General features: G+C 35.5%; 1 protein-coding gene and 1 non-coding gene across 2 annotated transcripts in view; both read right to left on the reverse strand.

Moving 5' to 3' along the window:
* Positions 1 to 24,977, reverse strand: part of Loxl2 (Lysyl oxidase-like 2) — a 115,921-nt gene that overhangs the window by 77,740 nt on the left and 13,204 nt on the right. The window lies entirely within an intron of this gene.
* TRNAY-GUA (transfer RNA tyrosine (anticodon GUA)) lies at positions 23,675 to 23,746 on the reverse strand. Its single transcript has one exon. It is a non-coding gene; the product is annotated as a tRNA-Tyr (tRNA).

Here is a 24,977-nt window from a genome sequence, read left to right on the forward strand (position 1 = left end):
AAGTAAAGTTGGAAGGCCTTTGTAGCACATTTACGGAATATAAAAGAAACCATTCTTTGATAAGGGATTCCAGACAAGATTCGTCGTTCATTTCTTGCCCATGTTGAATGCTGAAACTGAATAATTTCCGCAATTGAAGGCATCTTCAAATAAACTACTACCATTACTAATACCACCACTATGACTACCACTTGTTAACCGATACGTTCAACGATCCTCTAAAGGGAAGCACACCCTTCACATATAATGCGCTGTGGGGTTTCATCAAGAGCATTGTTGCACAGGAATGGTACGTCACCATTGATGAATTGAAGGACGCCGTGCGACGCTCTTTCCAACAGATTGCGCAGCAATGCTGAGGCGAATGTCACACCGAAACAGGCGATGGAGAATTATGAAGGAGGTACTGACCCTTTAGACACTTAAATTTAGGACATACAGTTGTGTAAATTGGATGTAAATAATTGTATATTTGATGTATTTAGAAGGGGTAACGGGACTTTGTGCCCACCCATCTTAGTTACCATTATTTCAACCTGTAAAATAATTTGTTGAAGGAATTTTTAGTCATGTTAGGCCTTTAAAGAATTTCATTACGTCTAGCAAATATTAAATCCTATACATAAGGAGGATGAGATAAAACGTAAATTTCACCTGTGTTCGTCAGAAATTTTATTATGATAATCACAAATAAATGGTTAATTTCAGCCACATAAAAGATAAATATACCTAACTATGTTTAGCATAGATTTTAACATTATTTATTTAAAATAAAAAAATAAACTGTAAGATATAATATATATCAGACTATAAGTATCACCTAATATAATTAGGAACATTAAATCCAGACGTTTAAAATGGGCAGGGCATGTAGCACGTATGGGTGAATCCAAAAATGCATAATTACAGAGTGTTAGTTGGGAGGCTGCAGGGAAAAAGACCTCTAGGGAGGCCGAGACGTAGGTGGGACGATAATATTAAAATGCATTTGAGGGAGATGAGATATGATGGTAGAGACAGGATTAAACTTTCTCAGGATAGGGGCCCGATGGCGGGCTTGTGTGAGGGCGGCAATGAACCAATGAATGGGTTCTCTAAAAGCCATTTGTAAATAAGTAAGTAAGATTTCAGACTGCCTATATATTTTGACGCCCAGAGGTGTACTGTGGTAGACGGCCAAACATGAAACATCATAGTACGTGCCTTCGGGTCGTTTTATTTTTGAGCTGGATGGATAATATTACCACTGCCACTATCACCACTATTACTATTACTACTACTACTACTACTACTACTACTACTACTACTACTACTACTACTACTACTACTACTACCAACATCACTATCTCATGAATTCATGATGCATGCTAGTTCCATTAATAATAGTGTTCATTTCTCCCTAATTGTAAATTATCCGCCTACAAATGGATGGCTGTGAAAAAAATTACGTTTCAAAGATTCTTGAATATGTTCTATTAGAACATAGTGTAATATTAACAAATATAACGTAATATAATAATAATAATAATAATAATAATAATAATAATAATACATAAAATTTAAAATAGCACTAATGTAAATTGCAAACAATATAATAATAACCCCCCCCCCTTGACAAAATTCTGCGTAGGTACGCCACTGATTAATTTAAATATACGTTTTCAATTTAAAATATTCCAAAATATTATTTCTAAAATTTGTAGATTCGTTATACAGATTGATAAATTTGTAAATTGAAGATAGGCCTAACTTTATTGTCAAATGTTAAAGAAAGTCGTTACCTCCATGTACTAGTTAATATTGTAATAGCATTGCTAGCATATCTCACCTAATAGCATGTTCTTTCTTCTTATCAGAGTTGAAAGGAAGCTGGTTTTTATACTTCCGATATTGCAATGAAGGTATTGAGAAAGACCCAGATTTACTCTACCCACACCCGGATCATCTTGATTGTCATATTATAACCGCCTGCATTTCTCTGAAGAGTATTTGAATCATTCTACTGCATTTACATTTATTTAAAAACCTGGTGAAATAAATATTGCATATTCTTCAAATTGTGCTTACATTAAAATTACTACTTCTTAAGCTCTGCTTTGTTTGTTTTTGTCCATTTTTGTAGTTACGGAACAGAGTTCTGTCACTGCCGTAGTCAAGAGTAGCGAGCGGGACTCGTGCTTCGAGACTGCGCTCGGGTATGTGTTCATATTTCGCTTAGATTCATTATTCTTTTAGAAATTTTTCCGAAGTTTTTACAACAGTAAGAAGAATGCAGAGTAGGCCTATATCATGGAAAATATCGGATTCATCTCACTATCAACAATTCTATCGATACCGAAAACTGCAGTAAATTTGACCACAAAAAAGAAAGAGTAAATAGTAATTTATAATTAGTATAAGATAGTAAAATTAGATTTTATCCGCGAGTGAAACGATCGCACAAAATCTGTTTGCTCTCGTGAGACATACAATATACAATATTTTATTCATTACTAGTATATAATAAACGCAACCTCCCCGTAATAAACATGTAACCAACAAATATATAATACACGTTTCAAGAGAAAGGAAAATAATTTGAGGGATATATTTCGTTAGGCCTAGGCCTATATTTACTAGCAGAACCATTTGAATAATCATGATACAAGTTTATTCAGTTACTGGATGTAATAATTTATTGTTATAAATGAATGTTTAATATTATTTTATCCACCTAAGTCAATTAATTTGATGTTACATTTTTTTTCGGGGAGGTCTTCAATACCTTTTCTTTGTAATGTGTTGTTTGTGAAGAAGTTATAAATGAATGAAGGTATAGGTTTCATTGTTGCTAATGTGTTGGTTGTCATGAGAGAGTGATTAAAAAAAATAGTTGACCGCTGTGAATAAAGCAGTTGTTTAGGTTGCTAAGGACGGTGAAATAAAGACCTGTTCAGTTACCAGTCATGGATAATAGTAATATACGTTACAAGAGCGGTATGTTGACGTTTTCATGGTCGAGGAAAAGATTGAAAAAGCGAAACGTAGTTGAGCTTTTTTAATTTCCGAGAACATGAAAACAAACATACCGCTCATGTATCGTACATTATTTTGTGCGAAGATCGTTTATTACATACCTGAAAGACGAATTTCTAATTAGTTGCAATGAAATCTCCATGTTGGTTTCTGTTTAATGACGGCAACATCGGAAAACCAAAATATCTTTCTTCAACATTGTTGCTATAAAATGTTTTCTGTGTTTACTATACTCCAGCAGGCCGTGATATACGTCTGTCTTTTTTTTCCCCCCCAGTCTATAAATGCGAACTTAAAACAAACGGTAAGGTTATGTAATGATTTATTTTTCATTTTAATATTTTAACAATATTATTTATATAACATATTGCAGTAATAACATCTGCATCTGGAATCTTGTTGGTTTTTTCACGGCTTCCTTAATGTTACTTGTATCAGGAATGCAATAAGTTTCGTGGAGTAGTAGACTTCACTTAATTTTTGCAAATATTTAAAAACAATAATTAACATTGCAATTTAGGTGAAATTGCAGTGGTAAGTTTCCAATTTATAATTATTACTATGTTAAACGTCTCTAAAAATAATATGTTAAAAGCCTAAAGCAGTAAAATGAATGTCGTGCTTAAGCGGTAAGAAGAGGGAAATTGTTATGTGTGTTACGTTGGGAATACTGAATGTGGTATTTCACACTTAGGCTACATCGTATTGGTTCTGTGCGGAAAACAAGCAAATAAGCACGATCTCGCACAAAAGTATTTTTAACACTGACATTCAACTGTTTACGTCGATTGTCAATTGTTTCCCACCAGATGTCACAACCGCAACCAATATAGCGCTTAAAACGACGTCATGTTTACTTAAAAAAGGCACATAAATGAAATAAACTGTTTCAACAACTATTTTATTGATACTGAACTATATGGAACAATTAAGAATTAAATGTAATTATAACAAATTAGGAAACACTCGGGTTTGAACAGATAAACTCTCGATCTGCAGATGAATGCTCTACCACTGAGCTATACCACCACTTGCTTTAAAGTGACAGACCATGGGAAATGGGACCTTAACTTCCACTGTGACGAAACTGATTTATGGGTACCATCTTATAGAGGAGAAAATACTGAACAAAATTATTTTTATTTGGTTTAAAAATTCAAAATAGTGTAGAAGTTATAACATTTTTTTTTTATTTTAAGTTCCAAAAATTTTCATTCAAAAAAAAAAAAACAGAACAAATTTAAATTTTAACACCTCAAAGTTTAGTATTGCCATCTAGTGTACAATCCCACGGGATATTTTCTGTTTAATCCAGATCTGACATCAGAATAATTGTAATAAGCTAATTCTCATATGACACTAAATCCTTTCATTTTTTTCTATTAATAAGTTATAGGTCGAATATAATTAGACGTTAGATGTCAAAATAATATTAGAAATGAATCACAATATGCGTACAGGAATTTTGTGTAAAGTTGTGCAAAATTAAGTAGCCCTACGTGTATCTACTTCAAACATACAACGTATAAATGAAGGGTTCAGAGCCATAGTGGGCCAAGCGCCATTTACTAAAACCGTAGAAAACAAGGGTTAAAATGAAGTTATTACCATAATTCAATGGAAACATATAGCTAGTAATATAACGTATACACATTCAAAGTAAATTATATGTCAATCTTCATTAAACTATGGTATTCACTTAACTTTAACCCTTGCTTTCTCCGTTATTAATAAATGGCGCTTGGCCCACTATGGCTCTGAACCCTTCAAATGAAGTCAGATGTCTTACCTCTGAGATTTAAATACGGTGCGTGAATGAATTGAAAAAGTTTTGTTTTGTTTTTAATGCTGTTTCCTCAACTTTAAAATTTAAACAGTTTATTGCACAAAAAAGTTCCTTGCACGATGGTTATTATCAGATTGGTTTGAAACTTCTCACAGAGGGTCAATTAAATGTTTATAAATAAAATTTAATTAGCATTTGTATGAAATAGCCTATTAATATTAAGTTCCTTTGGGGGCATATTCATATTGCACTTGTATTAACATATGCTGTATTGGTAAATTCACGAAATTTAAAAATGTATCGTGACTCTCTATTTAAACTAAGCTCAAGAAGCTAATTAATTTTTATTCCCATGATTATTTTGAAGCTTATGAGCAAATATGAACTAACTAATTTTAAACATCGGCTCAAGGAGCCTTTTTAATGGCGTCTAAAATAGGCTAAATAAAAAATATAATTTCAAAACTATTAACCCTAATGCCTCAAATTTTGTACAGATGATTGTATTGTAGGCCTGTTTATGTAGTTTAAACTTCACAAATTTTGGATGAAAACTGTGGAAGTTTTATAAATCATGTCCCCTTAATGGCTCCCTTCTCAGTCATACTATAGTGTTTTACCATTTACCCAGTACTATTATGAAAACGTGTGTAAAATTTGGTACGAAACTCGTTTATAAGGCAAGAAAATCCATATGGCAACGACGCGAGTCATTTAAGTTGTGTTGCAAGAAGTGTTACATTACATGAGAACTTGATTATACCTAATGGATTTTGCAGCAATAAATCTGCCACTTAATAAGGTATTCTGGAATAAATTAGTATATTATCTGTACTCGTAAATCACATTTTTTATCGCCCTGAATGAAATGAATGTTTGTTAGGAAGAAATACGGAGGAAAGTTGTATTGACCTATTTTTCAAATGCATCCAATATTCCGCTGAGGAAGCCGAGACACGGAGGTCAAATCATAACAATTTTAGAGTGTAGCGCGAAAAGAGAATGGATTAAACTTCAGTGAACTCTTGCAGAGTGTAAGTCCTAGTTCTTGAAAAATACCTGAAAAGCTGTCGTTTGCGAAACTACCAAGTTTCACCATATGAAATTTATCCCAAATCAATTAGCCAAGTCTATTACTACCTATCATGAATTGTTATTTGTTTACGTCTGAGATTTGTGGAACATATCAGAGAGTGTACGATTTTTCAATTTTTTTATTTTATGAAAAATATTAAAATTAAAATTACTGCGATGATGAGAGAAGAAAGTGGATTACAATGAGAAAACTTTCCCGTCATTAACTTGTCCATGTGTGTGCGTGCGTGCGTGCACTAAAATGCGGACGAAATTCTTCCTGCATGTAGATGTCCATAATGATACATTAAATATGCAACCCCCAGAAGGTAGTAGAATGTGATGAATGATAATCCTATGGGTAGCTTTTCAACCTCATAGACAACTCATACAGATCAATAACAGTCACCATACTGTATATCACATAACAGCCCCGAATTTCAGCAGAATGTGAACTGTTTTCAGAACATCGGAGTTGAGTGATAGAAAAAAGAAGAAGAATAAAGTGTAGGCTATAAGTTTTGCTGGTGATATGATGTTGTTAGCAGAAGAGGAGACGATGCTAAGGGATATGCTACTGGAGATAATATGGCAGCTATGAGCAGTTTGGGATGAGGATAAACGCAAACAAGACGAAGTAAACGTACGAATTCTAAATGAGGCAGTAGAAAAGTGGACAGCATCAAATACTATAAGCAGTAACATGAGCTGCTGCCAAGAAGACTTTTGACTCAGTCAAAAGGAAAATAGCCATGGCAAAGGAAGCTTTTAATAGAAAAAGGATTATCTTTTGCGGACATCTGAAAAAACTAAGGAAGAGATTAGTGAAGTGCTTTTTATGGAGTGTGACATTTTTAGAGTAGAAACATGGACATTACAATGAAGTGAAGTCAATAATGTATTGTTAGCATAAACGTCTTCATATAATATGGATGAAGATGAACTCAGAATTATTTTCCGGTTTCTAATTCTAAGGATCTCAGAATTCAAATTCCCTTTACCAACATCGAGACTCACGATCTCACCAAAGAGGAGCTTGCTAACATTGATCTAAAATATAAAGACTTTTAAGCACAAAAAGAACCAGTTCCATCATTCTCATTGAAGCAGGGAAACTTGTAAAAATTTACGTGATTTCTTTTTCAATATAAGAATATTATACAAAGAGTCAATTGAAAGCAGAGTATTGTTTTGCTTTACTATTTTTTAATATAAACTCTGCTGTAACATATTAATGAAGCGATGAAAGAGTAATGGAACGGAGAAAAATTCTCTCCGGCACCGGGATTTGAACCCGGGTTTTCAGCTCTACGTGCTGATGCTTTATCCACTAAGCCACACCGGATACCCATCCCGGTGTCGGACAGAACGTCTCAGTTTAAGTTCCAACTCTTGGGTTCCCTCTAGTGGCCGCCCTCTGCACTACGTCATAGATGTCTATGAATGTAGGGAACCCAAGAGCTGGAACTTAAACTGAGACGATTCTGTCCGAACCGGGATGGGTATCCGGTGTGGCTTAGTGGATAAAGCATCAGCACGTAGAGCTGAAAACCCGGGTTCAAATCCCGGTGCCGGAGAGAATTTTTCTCAGTTCCATTACTCTTTCATCGTATGATGACGCAGAATATCTGCATGGAAATATCATATGTACTTCGGTACATTAAAATAATATATATTAATGAAGGCCATCTACTCTTTTTTCAGGACAATATTACATTATTTACGTTTTGTTTAATTCAAATTTACAGTTAATATTAATTCAATATTCTAAAATATAACAGAAATATCACTATTCACAATCACTTAATATGTAGCCTATTAACCCAAAATATAACCTACCCAAATTCTATTGAAGACATGGAAAGGGTCCGCAAATATACTGATCTATGGAAAGGGGGTCCGCAGTGCTAATAAGTTTGAGCTAGGAGTTGAGTAGCCTTATCGTAATTTATACATAACGTAAGAACGTTTAGAAGCTTCAGGACAGCTGTTCGGGATCTACTCAACCTATAAATATTCTGGGTATTTTTCGAGAGCTGAAATGTTACCTGCCAAGAAAGCGGTTCCGCAGTCATGCAGCCACCGCCGTTCACAAGCACGAAGAAGTAGTCGGCGAGATCCGTGATATGCGATCCATGCATTAGTTACGGCGACCAGAGTAATGGTCACGCGAAATACTCGTAATAACTCTGGCTCAACTTCACCGTTGACTTGAAACTCTCTAATAGACGCAAAGTAAAGTTCAGTTAAATATGAGAATTGCTCTAAAAGTAATGCATCGCGTTTATAAAAGGTGCAGTTGAATGATATATATTTTCTGGTTCTGTTGGTTGTATTTTAATAATTTTGTGTTTACTAATTTTTTATTTCATGTATATTATTGAAACCTGGTTGAGTGGAAGAGAAGACCTTATGGTCTTAACTCTGCCAGGCAAAATAAAACTACTACTACTACTACTACTACTACTACTACTACTACTACTACTACTACTACTACTACTACTACTACTACATTTTAAGCTTTTAAGTTCTTTATAATGTGAAATATTTCGGTATTTGCACCTTGTCCTAAATACAGATAACATAGATCAATAAAAATATAGTGGCAACAATGCTAGTATTCAACTCTCCTAGCGGTGACTAATGTAAGCTGTCAGTATGAGATGGAATGGTACCTGATATTTGTTATCTGTAAGTGATAAGATAAATATAGGCTAATTGATACTCGGGAGGAAATTAAACACACAATAAATATGGGAAATCCCTGTTATTATTCGGTTGAGAAGCTTTTATCATCCAGTCTGCTGTCAAAAAATCTGAAAGTTAGAATTTATAAAACAGTTATATTACCGGTTGTTCTGTATGGTTGTAAAACTTGGACTCTCACTTTGAGAGAGGAACATAGGTTAAGGGTGTTTGAAAATAAGGTGCTTAGGAAAATATTTGGGGCTAAGAGGGATGAAGTTACAGGAGAATGGAGAAAGTTACACAATACAGAACTGCATGCATTGTATTCTTCACCTTATATAATTAGGAACATTAAATCCAGACGTTTGAGATGGACAGTGCATGCAGCACGTATGGGCGAATCCAGAAATGCATATAGAGTGTTAGTTGGGAGGCCGGAGGGAAAAAAATCTTTGGGGAGGCCGAGACGTCGATGGGAAGATAATATTAAAATGGATTTAAGGGAGGTGGGATATGATGGTAGAGACTGGATTAATTTTGCTCAGGATAGGGATCGATGGCGGGCTTATGTGAGGGCGGCAATGAACCTCCGGGTTCCCTAAAAGTCAGTAAGTGAGTAAGTGATGATATAATGATCTCATTTTGTACTCTATGTTTATCCAGTGGTTGTAATAATATTGGTCAGTTTCTCCAAGCATTGTTTAATTTGACTTAACAAATGTTAAATTAAGAGCCTGTTTATGTTTAACATTTTGTTAATGTGTTTTCCATTCCTTCAATACAATTTTGTTTAAAACAACAAGTACTTAACTATAACATTTGAGTAGGCTATTGACAAAAGCAGCTATATAAAAAATAGATTTTGATACCCCTGGATAGACACGTACGAAACACCTTGAGTGAACCATAGTGAAGAATTAGTTGTGAGCTAGGACTGATTTCGGAATGTCGATTCACCTGAAGAATAAATATATTGTATGTCCTTCAATTTATTATTTTCTTATCATAAACTCAACTGTCCAGTTCATTCCCGAAGCTGTGCTACGTATTCTACGTGCTGGTGTACCCCTCATACAGCACCGATTTTTTTTAAGCCAGTGAACAATAATGCTCTTTTTATCGGGTATTAATTGCCTCGATTGAAGAAGGTCTGCGTCATATTAAGTGTACTCTCGAAAATAGACTGATTATTTTATTTATCCTGTCATGCACGTCTTCCACTAACTGTAGAAGTTGTACATTGAAATAGTAGAATAACTGATTATGCAGGAAGTAATGGTGAGTAAACGATCTTAGACTATTTCAGTATTTAATATGAACATATTTCTGAATATAGGCTACTCAAAAGAATAACGAGAAAATTCAATAGGGTAACCGATCTCTGAGATCGAACAAGTCTCTCGAATATGAAATCTTTTAACTAGAATACAAAACTGTAACGTATCAAATACATCTGTTAATTTATAATTTGCATTGCTTGTGGCAAATTAGAGAAGTCTATCTCTTATAATATTGAAATTAAACTACACTTTCGTCTCATTTCGCAATACAAAGTGCTTGGCGCCAGACGGAGCACAGTCTGAAAATTTTGTTACACGATATAATAGAAAACAGCCTGAGGAGAAGGCTCTCGTTCCCAACTGGTCCCGGCAATTCCATCTATGTTGCAACTCGCTGAAGGCAATCTACAGAATGCAGCAACGCTCGTAGCCGGTGTCACAATCAAATTACGAAGCTGGTGGACTGCAGTACTGAATCTTTAGATTAGCGCAGTCATATTACATTCATCATCATCATCATCATCATCATTGCTTTAATCTTCAAAATCAAGTTATACATTTCGTTTAATGAGGTCATACTCAAGGACTTACATTATTTCTGGACCATTAACAGCAGTTTTCAATCGACGACGCAGAGCTATCTCCCTTGAGCTAGGTTATACACGTTATTTATATACATATAGAGATTACATTAATTTCTCATATTTTCTACACAATATTTTTAAACTATGGCACCGGCATATTACGCAAGAAATTGTTTTTCTTTTTGCATCACCACCCACTGCCATAACTTTATCGTACTCGTATGTGTCTAGCATTTTGTTGAGTTGGAGGTTAAAATGTCCATTTCAATACGTCCGCAAACAGAAATGTTCACTTATATAAATGTCCACTTGGTTTATCTACATGTAAGTTATCCATATCAGCATTGGTCACACATCTCGCATCACAGGTGCTTCTTTCCACACATCTCCAATATAATTTATTACCATTTTTGCTCCTTGAATGAAAGTGATACGAAAAGCCATTGTGTACTAGAATGTTTTTTTTTTTAACGTATAATTTCAGCCATTCTGTCACTCTTGATTTAAAATTTGGTACGTCACTCAGCAATCTCAATAAAACATTGTAGTCTTTCTCCTGGTTACTGCTTGTGTAAAAAAATATTATGGATTTTTTATTAAGGACTTTTTATGGGCATTTTTGAATGCGGACTTTTTTATACTGGACATTTTGTTGTGGACATTTTGCTAGTGGGCATTTTTATACTGGACATTTTGTTGTGGACATTTTTGTATGTGGACATTTGTTACTGGACTTTTTCCCTTGTACATTTTGCTCTGGGCATTTTTGTTTGTGGCCATTTTACCTCTGGTCATTTTGAAGTGGACAATTTAACCTGGAAGCTTTTGTTGTTGTAGAAATAACAGCCTCTTTTCAATGCTGTATACAACAATTCTGAGTTCGTGTTCTGGAATATATGCCGTAGTGTGTGCGATGGAGTCTTTCAACTCATCTACTCTCGTAGGTTTGCTCAAGGACACACTCCCCTTCAGACAGCCTCACAACCAATAATCTACTGTGTTAATATCTGCCGTCCACCGCTGTGTAGTAACTGTTAGCATGTCTGACCGTGGAAAGAGCGGGCCCGGGTTCAAATTCTGGTAGGAACAAGTTACCTGGTTGAGGTTTTTCCGGAGTTTTTCCTCGACTCATTAAGAGCAAATGTTAGGTAACTTTCGGCGCTGGACCCTGGATTCATTATCACCTTTATATCACTCAGACGCTAGATAACCATAGCAGTTGATGAAACATCGTCAAATAAATCAATTAAAATATCTGGCGATCTTGCAGGCCAGGTTACATGAAAATGCCTATTGATAACACGACTACCAGAACAATTTGCAATGAAGAAACTTATTGTCACGATGATGAAAAAATCCCATTTCTTGTGCAAAAAGCCAGTGTCAGAATTTTTAAGACTGTGTGGGAATACCATTAGCAATTAAAGTTATCTCTTACTCTATTCACTGTATTTAATTCAGGAATTATTATTTTTTTGTTTTATTTAACATTCAAATATAGGGAGGTAGTGTTCAATTAATAATGTATGCTCATTATTCCAATATTTGTTTTTAGTTATTTAACGAGTTTTATCAACTAATATGATAATGATAGCGAGATGGTATTTGGCGAGAGGCTCACCGCAATTCTGTGAACTTGTATATCACTTTGAAAAGTAGAAAAAGAAGAAGAAGACTAACTCTTCTTTTATGAAAGAGATAAATAAATTAAGATGAACTGTTGTATGTAAAGTGTTCATATTATCATAAGTTTTGTCGTAATTCTAACTACGTATTTAGCATTGTCTTACCGCTTAGATTAGAACTTCCCAAATGTTAGTGCCACGAGCAAGGTTGGCCGCGTAAATTGCATGATACAATATATGTTATATACATTACACTAATTTACGTCGCGTAGAAAAACTAATTTTTACACGATTTTCTACGCGACGTAATAAATTATTTTAATGGAAGTAAATAGATGTTACATAGGTTACTCTTCTATATGCTTGAAGACACTGTGTTGCTTTGTTTTTAATTATCGGGCCACAAAATATACTTTTTCAGTAATTTTATTTTCAAGCTTTGTGAGAATAAAGCCAAATTCGTCATACTTCCTATGCAAAGGTCTCTCTGCGTATGACATGTTGTCTTCAACTTGCTAACTTCAAAGACACTGGTTATAAACTCTTACTAAATGCTTCAGAAATAGTATGTTGTGGACTAAAGTCGATTATGTCACTCCATCCTTTTAAAATCTCTAGACTATCAGATCACAATATGATCACAAGTAATCTATAAGAGTGTAGTAAAATCAAAGAAGTGTTCACAGAGCTTTCTCAAATGGACAACACATTTTGTGTTTTCTTGCTTAATATTGGCCTCTCTTAACAGAATTTCTTCGGTCAGCAGATAAAGGAAAATAAACGAAGTCGACATTATGCACAGGCACTACTCATTAACACAGTGATATACGATGTTCAACAAAAAGTACAGACAAAAGATGCCGTTGGGAACCGTGGGAAACACAATGATAAAATGCATATGATGAAAAATAATGATTAGTAAACTCTGGAATTTGCATCGACGCGGTAGCTAAGGCCGATAGCATACTGCATCAAACGAATGTCCGAATGAGTGTAATTTTTGTCACATCTAACGGTTCGAGACAAAACCGAGACAGAATGTCCGATGCAGTATGCTGCAGCCTCATAAGAATGAGTGTAATCTCCATCACGTTTAACGGTCCGAGACAAAACCGCCCTGTCCGAGATAAAATGTCCGATGCAGTATGCTGGAGTCTCATAAGAATGAGTGTAATCTCCATCACGTTTAACGGTCCGGGACAAAACCGTTCTGTCCGAGACAGAATGTCCGATGCAGTATACTGCAGCCTCATAAGAATGATTGTAATCTCCATCACGTTTAACGGTCCGAGACAAAACCGCCCTGTCCGAGATAAAATGTCCGATGCAGTATGCTGCAGTCTCATAAGAATGAGTGTAATCTCCATCACATTTAACGGTCCGAGACAAAACCGTCCTGTCTGAGACAGAATGACCGATGTAGTATGCTGCAGTCTCATAAGAATGAATATAATTCCATCACATTTAACGGTCCGAGACAAAACCGTCCTGTCTGAGACAGAATGACCGATGCAGTATGCTGCAGTCTCATAAGAATGAATATAATTCCATCACATTTAACAGTCCGAGACAAAACCAACCTGTCTGAGACAGAATGACCGATGCAGTATGGTGCAGTGTCATAAGAATGAGTGTAATTCAATCACATTTAACGGTCCGAGACAAAACCATCCTGTCTGAGACAGAATGACCGATGTAATATGTTGCAGTCTCATAAGAATGAGTGTAATCACTGTCATATCTAACGATCCGAGACAAAACCGTCCTGTCCGAGACAGAATGTCCGATGCAGTATGCTGCTGGCCTAAGCAACACGCGGAAGCACTATGTGGTGTCGGCATATCGTTTCAAAGGATGGAATAAATGAAGACACTTGGGCTTACTATGAAGAGGATGAATGAATTACCGCAAGTAATACATGCTGATAGCCTGGGAACATTTTAACACTTTGTTTATTTAATGTGTTACAGCAAGTTCTCAATTTATTGCATTTTTACATTTATGATATAAATTACGCATTTCACTCGCATTTTACGCATCGTGTAGATATTAATTTTTTGCGCGTAACTTCCCGACCCTGGCTATGAGTCACATTTCCAAATTAAAACAACACTAACATCATCTTGTAAATAATTGCATAGTAACATGTAGTGTGACATCGTTTTCATAACGGATATATAACTTTAATATCACGTTTAAAACAAGAAAGTAATAGCATTGCAGCTGTTAAGTGTATACATAGTGACAAGATAACTGGCAAGATATATTTAAGAAGCTTGACCTGGCAAATGTTGATAAAGAGGCACACTTGTGTATATGAAGTTTGAACAGAAAGGTTTTGACGGGTGCCAACTTTTAACATGTGAATAGAAACATCGAATTCATACCGAGACTTGAACCAAGATGACGTAGTCTACAAGGCTGACGTAACTCTGTCGCGATTTTGTGCTTATTTATGTGTTAGAAAACTAACATAACGACCTCGTAAATGTTGACATTCCTGTGACAGAGACAAACATTTGAAACTCGATAAGGTCACGAAAACTAAAAATAGGAAACAAGGATATATCGAGCTCCACATACATTTATACAGGCTCCATATGTATTGCTTTTAAACTTCCACGCTTACGTGAAACTCACACGAGAATTTTTGTATAAATAATCAATATTTGAAAATCATAGTTATTCTTATTTGTTTGAATCTTAAAAACAGTGGTTTACGAACCATATAAAATCATATCCAAATTGGGACGTAGTTTACAAAGCATCATTGAAGCTGTAGCCCTACTTTGAATTATGTTGATATACCATACGTTTATTGTTTCAAAGTAAGAACAAATTCATTTCAGTCAGACGCTAAATAACCTAGATGTTGATACAGCGTCGTAAAATAACTCAATAAAATAAATAAATAAAAGAACAAATATATAGTAAAATTTAAAATGATTAATTTATACAGTTCAAGATCAATTGTAAACTTAAGCTATTGACCATACTTAAAAAAATATATATTATGTTTTTACTACCTTGCATAAAATTAAGTACGATATTTTATGAAGAAAGAAAGTAAATATAACCATTTTTTCAAAAGTAAATAGTTTTGCTAGATATTCAAACATGTTAAAAGTTTCAATTTTCCACTATAAAATCAGAAGAACCTTTGAGTGTTTATTATTATTTGAAGTAATTTATTATATTTCTTAAAATACGAACATAACAGACTAAATAAAGATTAATTTAAAGACTTTACAGATTTATGTTCTTGTCCTTGGTGAAATAATATTACCAAAAGCTTTTAAAATAAATGAACAATATGCAACAAATGTACTAAAATATTTCATACTGAAGCACTGAAACTTGGGCAGCGAAAACAAGGAAAATCTCCTAATAAATTGTAATTAAGGTGTAAAAATAATATAGTGTGTAGTATATAGTAGTACAGTGTATAAAAGACATTTATTGTTTCAAACATACATGCATTGTCTTCTTGTATTTTGCTAAAACCTAACTCATATTATTTGCAATAATTTAGTATATTTCATAAAATACGGTGGATGGCTGTCTGTCAGCATCAGACTCACGAATGCCAACCGGACAAAATGTCGGAATGAAACAATCATGGCATATAAAGCACACAATAGGTTAGTGTGATCCTAAATGCATGGATCCATCTCGAAAAATCAGCCACACCTGAAGGGAAAATAAACCATGGAGGGTCCAAGCAAAGACGAATGATTCACTCTTCTATAACCGGAGCAGGCCGTAGGAGCTATTCCTAATGAAGATGATGATGATTGGGTGGTGATGTAATATATAGGCTACTACGATTTCATGGAGTAGCCTATTCAAATCGATATGAATACGTTTAACGCATTGAAACTTCCATGAAAACGGGGATTCAAAACGATCAGAGTCTCAAGGTCGATAACCTAAAAGGTTGGATCGGATCTTTTTCAATACGGATAGAGTTCAATGAAAACGGGTATCGTATTCAAAACGATCTCAATACGCTAAGCGCTTGAACGATCGTCATTTGTTTGATGTGTCAGCTGTTTTACCAACAGCGAGCGCAATTATGTATGTTGAAAAGGCGTGTTGTAACACATAATATTTTATATTTTCCTAAAAGCCAGTATTGCCATTTTACATTAACAGCCAGAATATTAAGTTTCATGCGCCTCATTTGGAAAACGCAACACATGTTAACCAACATAACTACTTTCTAAATTTCGCTTCCGTATTCAGTTTTCAATACGTATAGAAAATTGCATGAAAACAGGGATCGAGAGGATCATATTCAGTACGGTAAATGTATTCAAATCGATTTGAATAAGTTACTCCATGAAAACGTAGTAATAGAAAGCAGCAGTGAATTATGCTATCCTTTACGTCCCTTCAGCATTCTTCAATCAGAGGTACAAAATTAATTTCTTTGAATGTCGACGTCTCTGGAAGCCATTTCTGTTCAGAAATTGTTCGTACGATTCACTTGCCATTTTATGTCTTAAATGAAATCATGGCCTAATAATAGGTCCATTGCTTAAGTAATTTAATTTTCCTTTCATGTTTATAAGATATATATTTTTTCATGAAATGTCAGAGGTTTCCTATCGAGCTGAAATTGAAGTAATAATAAGAAATTCGCAGAAAATAAGTTTTCTTGGAACTTCGTTATGTACTGAAAGTAGTAGGTGAGCTCTGATAAAAACATCCATGATCCAAAAGAAGTCAAACCCACATATTTTTTTCCTGAGAGAAACCAAACATGGGCAGAGATCTAAAGTTATTGCGCTTCGACACCCACTCGCACCTGATGACTCAGGGTACGAGCTCGTGTCATCCGGCTGGCTCCAGTTCTGGCAGCCCCGACCGGTATTGCAGACAGGACACCTGTAAAACCTCTCCTCCATCTCTTTCGTTCGATTGGTAGAGGCCATCATTCGCATTTGGACTAGAACTAGTTGTGGATTAGATCAAGGAGTTTTCAGAAAGTAAGTTGAAATAAAGAATTTTCTTAATTAGCACGTATTCCGCTCGAAGACTTGAGTCTTTGTGGTTTGAGAACAGAACTGGGTAGATATAAACTATTTTGAGATTAGATATTCAAACAAATCCCTGTTCTTTATTGCGTCATTAACTTATCAGTGACGCTACATTAACTGCCATGGTTATGCAGTGCGGTATAAATAACTGGATTACAGATTTTCTTCCCTGGAAATGTGCCATGTTCCTCAACCGACTTGAGGATAAAATCATGCCAATAAAATTATTTATATTAGTTTTAATTATTATTACTCAGAAAGAGTAGATTATGCTGTGATGGGTAATTTACAGTGCAAATTTTGATGAAGAAATACCGTGAATTTAATATTGAAACACATCTGGCATTTGTCGATTTTAAGAAAGCTTTCGGCAAGGTAAACAGAAGTCTATTGTTGAATATTTTGGCGAAAAGTTCACATTCCACAACAGCAACAGATCATCTGTACTACTCATATTTATAATCTGTATAAAACAAATCTTATTACACTCAAAACAGGAGACAAAATTATCTGAAAGGAAAGAAATACTAGAAGTTTAAGGCTACCCCTTAGAAAGAGATGTTGCACTCCTGTCCTTACACTTATGTGAAATCCCCAGATGTTTATAAAGGGACCAATTGCCTGTGAAAAATGAGTTTTTATGCCCTCTATCTTTACGTAAACATCACTTTTGTATAGAGCCGTTTTTATTCTTTTATTTTCAATCAACATTTCCCTACAAATACGCCATAATTATTAAATTATTACTAAGCATCGAAAGACGAAATTGCATCGATGTTAGGCGAAAATATGTCCATATCATCTCACATACCCTCGAGTAATAGTCATTCAACGTTTAGAATGAGAGGGGATTTGAAGAAATCCCTATGATTGCGTGTAATGTCTATACAGTAATTAAGGTAGTGGAAGTAGAATAAATAAATAAATAGACAAGTAAATGAATAAATGCAATGTGCTATAATATTTAAGTGTCTAATGAACGGAATGAAATAAAGTATAAGTAACAATCATTCCTCAAATAATAATAATAATAATAATAATAATAATAATAATAATAATAATAATAATAATAATAATAATAATAATAATAATAATATGCGGATGACGTGAATATGTAGGACAAAATCCACAAACTATTAGGAAAAACACGGGAATTTTACTTGAAAGAAGTAAAGAGATAAGTTTGGAAGTAAATCCCGAAGAGACAAAGTATATGATTATGTCTCGTGGCCAGAACATAAGGTGGGTGCTCCTGTTATGGCCATGTTCCTGATATGGCCACCCCCCTATTGTGAGTTAGTTAACCAAAAAATCTGCTAAATTGCAGCATCATCCAGTGAAAGGGCATCCTGGTATGTCACTTGATCATTTTCCATCCAGTCAGGTTGAGCAATATGGCGTCAGTTGCCTGTTTTGCGGTTTTCATGTGATCTCTTCTTATTTTTCTCTGGTAAGTCTCCTTTATTTTATGCATGTTTTTCAAAGACTTGTTCATGAAAACCATCGTACTCCATTCAGTTTTTAATGTTCTGTTGATTGGTGTTGTCGTTGATGGCGTATCTTTTACGAGTTGTTCATAATCAAACGATTTTCGTGAAAGCTTACCTGCTCCTGATATGGCCATATTAAATGCACCATGGCCATATCAAGTTCATTTCACTTTTATTTTTTCACCTGACAAATTTACATGTCTTACAGCTGGTATTACGCAACAATTTTGTATTTTAAGAAAAACAACTTAATTTTTTATGGAAAAGCCTGTTTTGACTACACTTTTGAATTATAACAAGATTATTAAGTGTCATGTTTAAGTTATTCATTTTACACCAAAATTATTTAATTTTAGCACAACTGCGCTATCAAACTGAAAACAATCACGGTTTAAAGAACATGGGACAAGGGTGGCCATATCATGTGCACGTGTTCCTGATATGGCCAGTAGGTAGACGTTTGGAATTTGGGACTTTTTGGACAATTAAAGCTATTTTTATGGGGAAAGGAAATTGTTTTAAGAAAGTCTATTAGACTGAGAACGAGTAAGAAAAAGTGGTTTAAATTTTTTTTTCAAAATGGCGGCTAGAAAAATTCTCAAAACTTTGCATGGCCATATCAGGGACACCTACCTTAGTACGAAATGGAAATATTAAAATTGGAAATTTATCATTTGAATAGATGGAAAAATTCAAATATCTTGGAGTAAGAGTTGTTGTTGTTTAGTCAACTGTCCGAAGACAGGTCTGAACCTCACAATGAATAAGAAGAAGAAGAAGAAGAAGAAGAAGAAGAAGAAGAAGGAGAGAAATGATGATATTAATCTTGATAATGATAAAATAATACAGTATTTGAAAGTAGAAATGTAAAATTGTAGGATTTTCTGTTGTTTGAAGCAAAAACTTTCCCCTTCTTATTTGTCCACACCTGTGGAGTAACGGTCAGCGCGTCTGGCCGCGAAACCAAGTGGCCCGGGTTCGATTCCCGGTCGGGGCAAGTTACCTGGTTGAGGTTTTTTCCGGGGTTTTCCCTCAACCCAATATGAGCAAATGCTGGGTAACTTTCGGTGTTGGACTCCGGATTCATTTCACCGGCCTTGTCACATTCATCTCATTCAGACGCTAAATAACCTACGCTGTTGATAAAGCGTCGTAAAATAATCTACAAAAAAAACTCTTTTTATTCTTTTTTTTAATGAGATTCAAGATACAAATTGCATCTTTCGGTGACACAGGCGATCATGACCAGAGAACGAAAGATCGCCTTACGGCGATGTAGTATAATAATGTATTCATTAATAGAGCAGGCTATCTCGAAACCATTAGTGTTAAAAACACAGCAAAATATATTAAACGCATAAATGCATAAATACATGTAAGACGGAGTCTAAGAACATAAAGTTTAACTGATACTAAATCAGCATCGTACTAGCAATCAATTATTACTAACCCTACCTTATCTCCAACAGTCACAAAATGAATTGCACATTTAAGTGCCTAACACAAATCGCGCGTTCTTAAACACATAAGTTTAAATACAAGTAGCTTTTTTGCTTACAATTATTTCCCTGCCAAAGGCGACTCTTTTAATAATGAGTAGATCTGGATGTTTAATGGCATTTCCTGTCAGGTTTTATACAAGCAAGAGGTTTAATTTCCTGTAGATCACTCGGTGCATGCCTTAGGCAGATATTATAACTGACACATCATACCATAATTTTATTCCCTGTCTTGTGACGTAATAGCCTATACCTTCGGCTGAATGGATTTTAGAAAGATGTTCCGCTGTAAAAAGAAAACAGGATTTAATTGCCTTGGGCCTAAATTGTACTTGAACGACCAAATTTATTAATAAATAAGAAGTAATTTATTGTATTAATTTTACCAAACGTGGTATTTATGTAGCAATTAGCAACACCTGATGAAATATTTCATACGAATTAAGGACCAACTTCGACCACAGGTTAGGCCATTAGGTTTAATATTTCGTAAAAAACGTTAATACGAGGATAGATCAGAGTTACAATTTCTACACTCGTCGCATTTGAATTGTAGAAATTAACAGTCATTCCGTTCACACAGTGTGTAGGCCTACACTAGATAACAAATTGTACATGGTAGTAGATACTGACTGAATTTGTGTACGTTATTTAATAAAAAAGACGTGCAGCGTATAAGCTCACTTAAATCGAGGTAGGCCTAGTGTAAAGGTAAGCGTTCACTACATCGTATCGCACTCATCGGACGAATCGCACGGATCGGAAAAAGACTATCTTTGCTGTAATTGTTATGTAACCGCGTTCACTACATCGTATCGCACGCATCGCCTCTCGGCAAATCCGTCCACGTTTCTCGGATGAGCAACTTTTCCGATGCGTGCGATCATGGCTTTCTTTAATAAATCAATTTTAATTGGTCAACTGTTACTATTATGTTGGGCCATGTTCAGTGTCGCGCCAAAATGACAGACGGAAAACTTACTTCGCGTGTAGAAAATTGCGAAGAATTACATAATTTGAGGCGTTCCCATTACAGTAATCAAGTCATTTCTTATATATATATATATATATATATATATATATATATATATATATATATATATATATATATCTTCTTCTTCAATTAGACGCATGAAGCAATTACGAATTCTTACTCGCTAACAGTCATAATTAATAGACCTAACCTCAACTCCTCTGTTTTCAGCAATGTCAATATCGTACGACGTCATGTTTTAAACAGCTGATAGGGGAATCCGATGAGGCTATGAGGTGGAGCCGTTACAGTGAACGCACATGCATTTAAAATATCCGTTGCGTGCGATTCGTACGAGGAGTGCGATACGATGTAGTGAACGCTTACCTTAAGTGTTCTCTATAGAAAATATCCGTTGATCTACTGAAAAATACGCCATTGTTAAGCAGATTGCATAACACAGAAAATTAATTCGTAAAAATGTGATATTCGTCAATAAATTGTTGCTTTCGCATTCCACAGCCTTCTAAAATTCACCCGAACTCAGTGGCCTCCCTGTCAGTAGATTTCAATTACATTATAATATATTGATTTATATAATTTTTGGAGACATGTGGTCTACAGGCCTACCGCTACATTTATGACAAAATCTTATATAATGAAAAGTAGGTGAACAAAATCATTAGAAGAATTTATAATAAAAAGCTATTTTATGTTCTTTTTTTCTTAAAAATAATAGTGTTTCATGTGCATCATTCCCTGATTAATTGCCTGATAGATACTACTGAATACCTGGGCAAATCGCAATATAGCGAACATAGAAGCTCCGCCCACGACCCCTTCCACTTTTCCCCTACTAGCTCATCAGACACTCTACGTGATAGGCGAATGTTGTGTCGAATGTACATTTCATGTGGGTGGGGATAATGTCCCCTACTGGCGTTCGCTATATTGCGATTTATCCGAATACCTTAGTTCAGGGATTCCCAACTGGTGTGTCGCGCAGTCCCATGAAGTGTGTCGCGAAATTTTGGAATTGGAAAATAAATTTTATGCCATCCAAAAAGTCTCTTTACAACGCATTTTTTATTGACAACGAAATCTTCGATATGGTACATTTTATTTTGAGACAGACTTTACCAATGAAATATGAAGATCTGCAGCAGTATTCAGTTCAATTGTTCTGCCTGGCGATAATTCGAATGAAAATGAACACCTGCAACAATGCATACTGTCTAAATTTCACGAGAGGATCCCTGCGAGGGGAGTATGGTCCTTGCGGGGTAAGAGGCGAGAGTAAGCCAGTAACTCGGCGTTCTTGAACAAGCAGGTGGATGGGGGTGATGTCATTGGCTGGCTGGGACAAATAAGACTCAGTCAATGGCCGGCAGGTTCCGTGTCGGGGATAGGTTATAAGAGTGGGGGAAAAACTCGCATTCCTTGCTTGGATCTTCTCGTGAAATGCGGACAGTAGTAATTCGTTTACACTTCCCACTTAGTAATAAACAGGGTTTAGAATCTTCAGCACATATTAGTCAGTTTCAGTATATAGTATGTGTGAGCGGGTGATAAAGCACTTTTGATAAAATAGTCGTACTATTTAGATTTTATCGTGGAAAAATTTTGAATTCGAAAAAGACAATCTGAATCGAGTTCTGGGTTAGATCACAGCAGTGCTGATTCAAATAATGTGAGTGAAAATTCCCTCAGGGTTCACAAAAACGTACTGCGTTTCGTAAATATAGCGATGAATACTTGCAATATGGTTTTATGTAGCGTGGCGATGAATATGAACAAAATCACAACAATAATTAATAATAATAATAATAATAATAATAATAATAATAATAATAATAATAATAATAATAATAATAACAGGGAACATCCTAAATTAAATGAAGCACGATCGGTTAAAATAACATTTAAAGTAAATCTAATTTGTACCTTAAACCTATGTTCGAACTAAGACCCACGAGTATGATATGTTCATATCTGCACAAGTACCTTTCAACATTACACTCATTTCGCTGTCAACTCACTCACTGCACTGGAACTACGACACATATCACTGATTCTATCCTGATTTCACTAACACTTCAAAAACATTTCATTGTTCAAATACTTTGCACTGCCACTATACACTATAAAGCTTCACTGACAGGAACACGTTTCACTTACTCAACACACTTCACTGACACAACATAATTCTTCACTGATAGAACACTTCAATAATAAAATATCAATTACACCCTTTAAATACTGTGCATAATTATCGTCTATTAGTAAAGTCCTTAAGCCTATTTTTAAATACATTTTTGGTTATTGGTAAAGCCTTTAGTAAGTCTGCAGGTAAAGCATTCCAGTCCCTGATAGTACGATTGAGAAAAGAAAACTTTCCAGTGTCCGTCCTCTGTCTTCTTTCCCTCAATTTATAAGAATGGTCGTTCCTTGAAGAGTAATTTGGCGGCTGCAACCTATTTTTTATTTCTCTCCAGGCAGGCTCACCTCTGTACTATATATTATTTTAATGTACCGAAGTAGGGCCTACATATGATATTTCCATGCAGATATTCTGCGTCATCATACGATGAAAGAGTGATGGAAGGGAGAAAAATTCTCTCCGGCGCCGGGATTTGAACCCGGGTTTTCAGCTCTACATGCTGATGCTTTATCCACTAAGCCACACCGGATACAACTCCGACGCCGGTTAGAATCGTCTCAGATTAAGCTCCAACTCTTGGGTTCCCTCTAGTGGCCGCCCTCTGCACTACGTCATAGATGTCTATGAACGCAGGACCGAAGTCCACACATGTGCTGAGGTGCACTCGATATGAGTGACTAGTTGGCCGGGATCCGACGGAATGAGCGCCGTCTTAAATCACGAAGTGATTTACGCATATCATATATATTATTTTAATGTACCGAAGTACATATGATATTTCCATGCAGATATTCTGCGTCATCATACGATGAAAGAGTGATGGAACGGAGAAAAATTCTCTCCGGCGCCGGGATTTGAACCCGGGTTTTCAGCTCTACGTGCTGATGCTTTATCCACTAAGCCACACCGGATACAACTCCGACGCCGGTTAGAATCGTCTCAGATTAAGCTCCAACTCTTGGGTTCCCTCTAGTGGCCGCCCTCTGCACTACGTCATAGATGTCTATGAACGCAGGACCGAAGTCCACACATGTGCTGAGGTGCACCTCTGTATGTTTTGAACATTGCGCATAATCGAATTCGCGTTCTCCTGTCCGTGAGTGTGTCCCATTTTAATGGTGAATTTTTCCGACAATACTTGAGAGCCCGTTTTTTAATCTTTTCCAGTGACTGGTTGTTATTATCATATTAGTATTATTACTAATAAACAACAAATAAGTGTGTCGCAATATCGTGGACGTTCGGTAAAGTGTGTCGTCAGTCAAAGAAGGTTGGGAACCACTGTCTTAGTTTATCAGAGAGGCCATAGGCCTAACCCGATAGACGGCTTGTAAAAGAACTTTTCTTCCATTATCATGCAGCATCACATTACTTTCCATAAATACGTCGTTTAATAATAAGAAAATATGACCAAGATTACGTATGCTTGAAAATGAGTTATTACTCTCATTCATTACAAGTCAGTATAGTACACGGTCGTGAACTGTAAATGGTGCGTGCGTAATTCTAGTGTATCTTTCTTTAAACTAGGTACCGCAGACATCTTAAAAGATGTGGGTGGCTTTCAGGATGAATAAGACACATTAATGGAGCGGGAAGAATTAAAGTGCATAACTCTACTTTTTTTTTTCCACTGAGCAGAGCGCTAGACATCATAAATGTAACATGTGTATAAAACTCGCTATCCAGACACACACAGTCATTGACATACGACACACTACAGCTTGTGTGAAGTAAAAACGCGTGTCTTTGTTGCGGAT

The sequence above is a fragment of the Periplaneta americana genome, chromosome 4, assembly GCF_040183065.1.
Source record: "Periplaneta americana isolate PAMFEO1 chromosome 4, P.americana_PAMFEO1_priV1, whole genome shotgun sequence".
Taxonomy (NCBI): domain Eukaryota; kingdom Metazoa; phylum Arthropoda; class Insecta; order Blattodea; family Blattidae; genus Periplaneta; species Periplaneta americana.